Below are 9028 nucleotides of genomic sequence, written 5' to 3' on the forward strand. Positions count from 1 at the left end.
AGTTTGAGCATTTTTTTCCTTTTCCTTCACTTGTCTCATGTATTCATTCCATTCTAATATTGATTGTATTTGTTTTGGTGTATATGTATTAGCCTTATATTCATCCTTATTCTCTTTAAATATTTCCAAAAAATTTATATCTTCTTCTCTCTTTGTTGGTTGTTCCATATGTTTAAATAAGATTTGAGATTTAGTTTTTAATATGGAGATTTTAATTATAGGAGGAATTAAGATTTGAATAAGAAAATAATTTAAGTAATTAACTAATAACTAAATAGATTAAATTTGAAATAGTTAAATAAAAATACCTTATAAATAAATTAAATAACAACTTTTATCACATAATAACGAATAATCAAACATACACGGTCTATTGAATCTTTCAATACTTAAGTGACCCGTCAGTGTCTAGGTTCAAGCAGGAGCCTTTAAATCGGAACCCCAGTAACCCTCCCCTAAAGGAAGACAGTCATCACCCGTTTTCAAGAAATATCAATAACCAAAGTATATCCAATTTCCATATTTACCGCGCTACACTTCCCCAGCAGCGGTGCGAAAAATTTGATGTGCAAAAGTGTGCAGTGCTTAATTTGCCTTTCAAACTTTTAAATTTATAAAACCTTTATTAATACAATTTTAACACCCTAACGAGCAATAAAACCCAATCAGATGTAGTATTTTAGGTTATCGTCCCAAGAGAGCGTGGAAGCAGATAAGAGTTGTTTTATTATTTAATTCTTATTAAAGAATTAAAGATATATTTTTATGTGTTTTATGGGATAGATTCTTATCTCTTAGGAAAGAGATGATTGAAGATAGGTAAACAAAATAACAAGATATAAAGCAAGAAATAAAGATTTAAGGTAAACAATTATAAAAGAAGTGATTACAAGGAGTTGTGAATCATAAGGGAAATATATTAATTATTTCATAACTTATATTAACAAATAGCAAGATAATAATCATAGACCAATCATTATCCCTAAAAGGTTAAGCTAGATGCCGCATATCATTCATAAGGTAGGACCTAAAGTATACATTAACTAAGTGATGCTCATAGCTAATGTCTTCATTTATGGCATTCAAATAATCACATGATAAATATTACCTAAATCTGATGTGGATCCAAAGCAACATTTAATTAGACTGACAAATTATATAAGCTAATAAACTTAATCAGATCAACTCAAGTTACTAGCTAAAAGTTAATCTTAATCAGGTTCTCATGCAATTGACAATTAAACACACATAAACAAAGGTTCTTCGATTAAGCCTAACAATAATGAATTCTATTATATAAGTGTGATTCAAGTTCAACTAGTTATATAACTACCAATGATGTTTACTTAATTTGCATGCAATCCAAACACTATATTTGATGGACTAGATCTAAACAAGTGATATGAATCGAATATAAGATCAAAGAATCAATGACTAATTAATCCGAGATTCATAATATTTAATCATTAAGCATGGCAAACAAGTTATTTAATCATGGCAGATATAAACAGTTTAAATAATCATCACAGAAACATGAACATACATATCTGGAAAAGAACCAGAAACCGTACGGACTGAAGCACGAAGCTGGCGGCTTTGTCTCAGCCAAGCCGGTGGTTTGGACTGAGGAAGCCGGCGGCTTCATCTGTTTTCCCAGATGTTCACAGTTTTCATCCAAGTAACCACTATGAACGTTTAGTTCATAGTTGGAGACGAACAGAAACAGATAACAGTAAATAAAAACATAATTAAAAAGATACGATAAAGTAAATAAAATTATAACTTACAAAGTAATAAAGAGGAATAAGAAAACTGCATTATCTTGAATTAAAACTTGAATCCAATGCAAGAGAATGACTTTACATTGAAAATAAAACCTAAACTAACCCTAAACTACAGAATTTTGAAAGTTGAGAGTGAAATAATGAAAAGGTACATTGGAAACTGTAGAATTCGACCAGTATTTATAGACCTCGAAAACCATGCCAAGCCGGCGGCTTCGTGCCAAGCCGGCGGCTTCCCATGGCGTGACTTTTTCTCCAATTAAAACGTGATCGTAATGCTCAAGAAAACGCGTTTTTAGTCCAAGCCGACAGCTTTGGATGTCAAGCCGGCGACTTCACTTCAGATCTGAGCTTGGAGGCCAAGAAAAACTTGCACGACAAAATGTTGACTTTTTGACCGAAGCCAGCGGCTTTCCTTGGCCAAGCCGATGGCTTCCCCTTAACAAGTGTAGTGACCCGAACTTTTCCAAGTTTATATATATTAATTGAGATTGATGTTTACATGATTAAATGTTTCCAACATGTTAAGCAATCAAACTTGTTAAGACTTGATTAATTGAAATAGGTTTCATATAGACAATTGACCACCCAAGTTGACCGGTGATTCACGAACGTTAAAACTTGTAAAAAAACTATATGATGACATATATATGGTTATATATATAGTTAACATGATATTATGATAAGTAAACATATCATTAATTATATTAACAATGAACTACATATGTAAAAACAAGACTACTAATTTAATGATTTTGAAACGAGACATATATGTAACGTTTATCGTTGTAACGACATTTAATGTATATATATCATATTAAGAGATATTCGTACATCATAATATCATGATAATATAATAATTTAAAATCTCTTTTGTTATTATAAACATTGGGTTAACAACATTTAACAAGATCGTTAACCTAAAGGTTTCAAAACAACACTTACATGTAACGACTAACGATGACTTAACGACTCAGTTAAAATGTATATACATGTAGTGTTTTAATATGTATTTATACACTTTTGAAAGACTTCAATACACTTATCAAAATACTTCTACTTAACAAAAATGCTTACAATTACATTCTCGTTCAGTTTCATCAACAATTCTACTCGTATGCACCCGTATTCGTACTCGTACAATACACAGCTTTTAGATGTATGTACTATTGGTATATACACTCCAATTATCAGCTCTTAGCAGCCCATGTGAGTCACCTAACACATGTGGGAACCATCATTTGGCAACTAGCATGAAATATCTCATAAGATTACAAAAATATGAGTAATCATTCATGACTTATTTACATGAAAACAAAATTACATATCCTTTATATCTAATCCATACACCAACGACCAAAAACACCTACAAACACTTTCATTCTTCAATTTTCTTCATCTAATTGAACTCTCTCAAGTTCTATCTTCAAGTTCTAAGTGTTCTTCATAAATTCCAAAAGTTCTAGTTTCATAAAATCAAGAATACTTTCAAGTTTGCTAGCTCACTTCCAATCTTGTAAGGTGATCATCCAACCTCAAGAAATCTTTGTTTCTTACAGTAGGTTATCATTCTAATACAAGGTAATAATCATATTCAAACTTTGGTTCAATTTCTATAACTATAACAATCTTATTTCAAGTGATGATCTTACTTGAACTTGTTTTCGTGTCATGATTTTGCTTCAAGAACTTTGAGCCATCCAAGGATCCATTGAAGCTAGATCCATTTTTCTCTTTTCCAGTAGGTTCATCCAAGGAACTTAAGGTAGTAATGATGTTCATAACATCATTCGATTCATACATATAAAGCTATCTTATTCGAAGGTTTAAACTTGTAATCATTAGAACATAGTTTAGTTAATTCTAAACTTGTTCGCAAACAAAAGTTAATCCTTCTAACTTGACTTTTAAAATCAACTAAACACATGTTCTATATCTATATGATATGCTAACTTAATGATTTAAAACCTAGAAACACGAAAAACACCGTAAAACCGGATTTACGCCGTCGTAGTAACACCGCGGGCTGTTTTGGGTTAGTTAATTAAAAACTATGATAAACTTTGATTTAAAAGTTGTTATTCTGAGAAAATGATTTTTATTATGAACATGAAACTATATCCAAAAATTATGGTTAAACTCAAAGTGGAAGTATGTTTTCTAAAATGGTCATCTAGACGTCGTTCTTTCGACTGAAATGACTACCTTTACAAAAACGACTTGTAACTTATTTTTCCGACTAGAAACCTATACTTTTTTTGTTTAGATTCATAAAATAGAGTTCAATATGAAACCATAGGAATTTGATTCACTCAAAACGGATTTAAAATGAAGAAGTTATGGGTAAAACAAGATTGGATAATTTTTTCTCATTTTAGCTACGTGAAAATTGGTAACAAATCTATTCCAACCATAACTTAATCAACTTGTATTATATATTATGTAATCTTGAGATACCATAGACACGTATACAATGTTTCGACCTATCATGTCGACACATCTATATATATTTCGGAACAACCATAGACACTCTATATGTGAATGTTGGAGTTAGCTATACAGGGTTGAGGTTGATTCCAAAATATATATAGTTTGAGTTGTGATCAATACTGAGATACGTATACACTGGGTCGTGGATTGATTCAAGATAATATTTATCGATTTATTTATGTACATCTAACTGTGGACAACTAGTTGTAGGTTACTAACGAGGACAGCTGACTTAATAAACTTAAAACATCAAAATATATTAAAAGTGTTGTAAATATATTTTGAACATACTTTGATATATATGTATATATTGTTATAGGTTCGTGAATCAACCAGTGGCCAAGTCTTACTTCCCGACGAAGTAAAAATCTGTGAAAGTGAGTTATAGTCCCACTTTTAAAATCTAATATTTTTGGGATGAGAATACATGCAGGTTTTATAAATGATTTACAAAATAGACACAAGTACGTGAAACTACATTCTATGGTTGAATTATCGAAATCAAATATGCCCCTTTTTATTAAGTCTGGTAATCTAAGAATTAGGGAACAGACACCCTAATTGACGCGAATCCTAAAGATAGATCTATTGGGCCTAACAAACCCCATCCAAAGTACCGGATGCTTTAGTACTTCGAAATTTATATCATATCCGAAGGGTGTCCCGGAATGATGGGGATATTCTTATATATGCATCTTGTTATTGTCGGTTACCAGGTGTTCACCATATGAATGATTTTTATCTCTATGTATGGGATGTGTATTGAAATATGAAATCTTGTGGTCTATTGTTACGATTTGATATATATAGGTTAAACCTATAACCCACCAACATTTTTGTTGACGTTTTAAGCATGTTTATTCTCAGGTGATTATTAAGAGCTTCCGCTGTCGCATACTTAAATAAGGACAAGATTTGGAGTCCATGCTTGTATGATATTGTGTAAAAACTGCATTCAAGAAACTTATTTTGTTGTAACATATTTGTATTGTAAACCATTATGTAATGGTCGTGTGTAAACAGGATATTTTAGATTATCATTATTTGATAATCTACGTAAAGCTTTTTAAACCTTTATTGATGAAATAAAGGTTATGGTTTGTTTAAAAATGAATGCAGTCTTTGAAAAACGTCTCATATAGAGGTCAAAACCTCGCAACGAAATCAATTAATATGGAACGTTTTTAATCAATAAGAACGGGACATTTCAGTTGGTATCCGAGCGTTGGTCTTAGAGAACCAGAAAATTTGCATTAGTGTGTCTTATCGACTTTGTTAGGATGCATTAGTGAGTCTGGACTTCGACCGTGTTTTCTTTAAAAATGATTGCTTAACATTTTTGTTGGAAACTATATATTTTTAACATATGAATATTATGTGATATATTAATCTCTTAACGTGTTTGATATTATGTGATAGATGTCTACCTCTAGAACAAGTCCCATTGACTCACCTAATAATAATGAAGAGTCAAATGTAAATTGGAATGATTTGTGGACTGATTCACAAGTTCCCGAAGAGGAACCGGAAGAAGAGTCGGAACCGGAAGAAGAATCGGAACCGGATGAAGAAATAGAACCGGTGGGGGAAATAATAAAACGGTTAAGTAAAAGAAAATCCTCAACCAACCGACCAAAGTTAATTATGGTCAATGGTGTTTCCGCCAAGGAAGCAAAATATTGGGAGGATTACCAATTCTCCGATGAATCGGATTCCGACGAGAATTCCGATGATGTTATAGAAATTACCCCAACTGAATTTAAAAAGGCAAAAGAAAATAATAAGGGAAAGGGCATAAAAATAGAGAAATCTAATTCCAACCCCGATGAACTTTATATGTATCGTCAACCCCCGAAGTCCTTAAGTTGTAACAATGACCCGGGAACCTCTAAACCACCAGGTTTTTCTAAACCAATGTGGACAACGACGGCTCGTATTAGGGGAACATCATATATCCCTAGAAACTTGGCAAAACGAACCAAAACCGAAGAAGAAGAAACGAGCGAGTCGGAATAAGATAGTTGTATTCGTGTGGTGTAATATATGGAATATAGTGTTCTTATGCTTTATGATATATGTAAAAATTGCTTGTATTAATAAGTATTTTTTTTTATGAATCTAACTCTTGTCTATTTTACAGTTTAAAAACACAAAATGGATAGACAACCCAATATTTTAAGAGACCTACCCGGAGACATGATTGATGAAATCTTGTCTAGAGTCGGCCAGAATTCTTCGGCACAACTATTTAAGGCGAGATCAGTTTGTAAGACATTCGAAGAACGTTCCAAGAATGTCTTGGTTTATAAGAGACTTTCGTTTGAAAGATGGGGGATATCACATTGGGAAACCCATAAGTTACGATGTGTTTACTTTGACGCATATATTGCGGGGAACCCAAATGCTATTTTACGCAACGGGTTAAGAAATTATTTTGACTCAATATATCCGAATATTGGACTTCGTGATTTAGAAAAAGCGGCTAACATGCAACATAAAGAAGCATGTTATGCTTACGGATTAGTAATGTTCGCTTCTCACCAAAGTGAGAACAAGAACATCGGGCTACAACTATTAAACAAAACGTTTCCACAAGTGACGGAGTCGGTAATTGGGGTAAGAAATGAGGTTTTTAGATTATTACGGGACTGTTGGACATTACGTAACCCTCGTCCCTTTGATGACGTTACAACACGCTGTCTTATCAACGGCCATAACGGTTATGTTGCACAAGACCAAGGATGGGAAGTAGTCCTAGTAAAACCAGAATGCATGACTTGTTTCTGGACGTATGAATTACGTGTCTTTATTGCCTTTGCTGAACGACTTGTGTACTAGCTAGAATTGTCTTCACAACTATCTTGTATCAAAGTTATTGTGTGCTATATTTCATGCTTTATGTAAAATAAGCGGTATTGTAAGTTTGTAAAATATTGTATAAAAGTTTGAACGCGAAATATTATTATAATCAGTTTTTCATATAGAATTGTAGTAGTTGAATTGTATATTAGCTACTAAGTATGAACTTAACGGGTAGGTACTACCCAAATTTAAACTTATAAAACGCTAATATGAAGAAAAAGCTTTTATAAATGAGTTCATATTATGCTACGAAATACTATTAACTACTCTTAATATTCTGTATGATTAACTTGTTCCATTTAACTATTTTGAAGGAAATGGCACCGACTACTCGACACACCGTGAATATGAATGAAGAGGAATTCCGTACTTTTCTAGCTTCAAACATAGCCGCAGTACAGGCTGCGCTACATACCAACAATAACCTTGGATCTAGCAGTACAGGAAATCGTGTAGGATGCACCTACAAAGAATTCACTGCCTGCAAACCTTTGGAATTTGATGGAACCGAAGGACCGATCGGATTGAAACGGTGGACCGAGAAGGTTGAATCGGTGTTTGCCATAAGTAAGTGTACTGAAGAGGACAAAGTGAAGTACGCTACGCATACCTTCACAGGTTCTGCGTTAACATGGTGGAATACCTATCTAGAGCAAGTGGGACAAGATGATGCGTACGCACTACCGTGGTCAGCATTCAAGCACTTGATGAACGAGAAGTACCGTCCCAGAACCGAGGTCAATAAGCTCAAGACAGAACTTAGAGGGTTACGAACCCAAGGATTTGATATTACCACGTACGAAAGACGATTCACAGAATTGTGCCTATTGTGTCCGGGAGCATTCGAAGATGAGGAAGAGAAGATCGACGCGTTTGTGAAAGGATTACCGGAAAGAATCCAAGAAGATATAAGTTCACACGAGCCCGCCTCCATACAACAGGCATGTAGAATGGCTCACAAACTAGTGAACCAGATTGAAGAAAGAATTAAAGAACAGACTGCTGAAGAGGCCAATGTGAAGCAAGTCAAAAGAAAGTGGGAGGAAAACGGTGATAAGAATCACCAATACAACAATAACAGCAATTACAACAATAATCGCAACAATTATCCCAACAATCGCAACATCAATCGCAACTACAACAAACGGCCCAACAACAACAACAACAACAACAACAACAGCAACTACAACAATCATCCCAACAACAATAATAACCACAACAACAACAACAATCAGAAGCAACTATGCCAAAGGTGTGAAAAGAATCACTCGGGGTTCTGCACCAAATTTTGCAACAAGTGTAAAAGAAATGGTCATAGCGCGGCGAAGTGTGAGGTCTACGGACCAGGGGTTAATAGAACGAAAGGAACAAATGGTGTCGGAACGAGTAATGGCGGAGCAAGTAGTGTCGGAGCAAGTTATGCCAATGTAGTTTGTTATAAATGTGGAAAACCAGGCCACATTATTAGAAATTGCCCGAACCAGGAGAACACGAATGGACAAGGCCGTGGAAGAGTTTTCAATATTAATGCGGTAGAGGCACAGGAAGACCCGGAGCTTGTTACGGGTACGTTTCTTATTGACAATAAATCTGCTTACGTTTTATTTGATTCGGGTGCGGATAGAAGCTATATGAGTAGAGATTTTTGTGCTAAATTAAGTTGTCCATTGACGCCTTTGGATAGTAAATTTTTACTCGAATTAGCAAATGGTAAATTAATTTCAGCAGATAATATATGTCGGAATCGAGAAATTAAACTGGTTAGCGAAACATTTAAGATTGATTTGATACCAGTAGAGTTAGGGAGTTTTGATGTGATAATCGGTATGGACTGGTTGAAAGAAGTGAAAGCGGAGATCGTTTGTTACAAAAATGCAATTCGCATTATACGA

This window comes from Rutidosis leptorrhynchoides, chromosome 2 (assembly GCF_046630445.1).
Source record: "Rutidosis leptorrhynchoides isolate AG116_Rl617_1_P2 chromosome 2, CSIRO_AGI_Rlap_v1, whole genome shotgun sequence".
In the NCBI taxonomy this organism is placed as follows: Eukaryota; Viridiplantae; Streptophyta; class Magnoliopsida; order Asterales; family Asteraceae; genus Rutidosis; species Rutidosis leptorrhynchoides.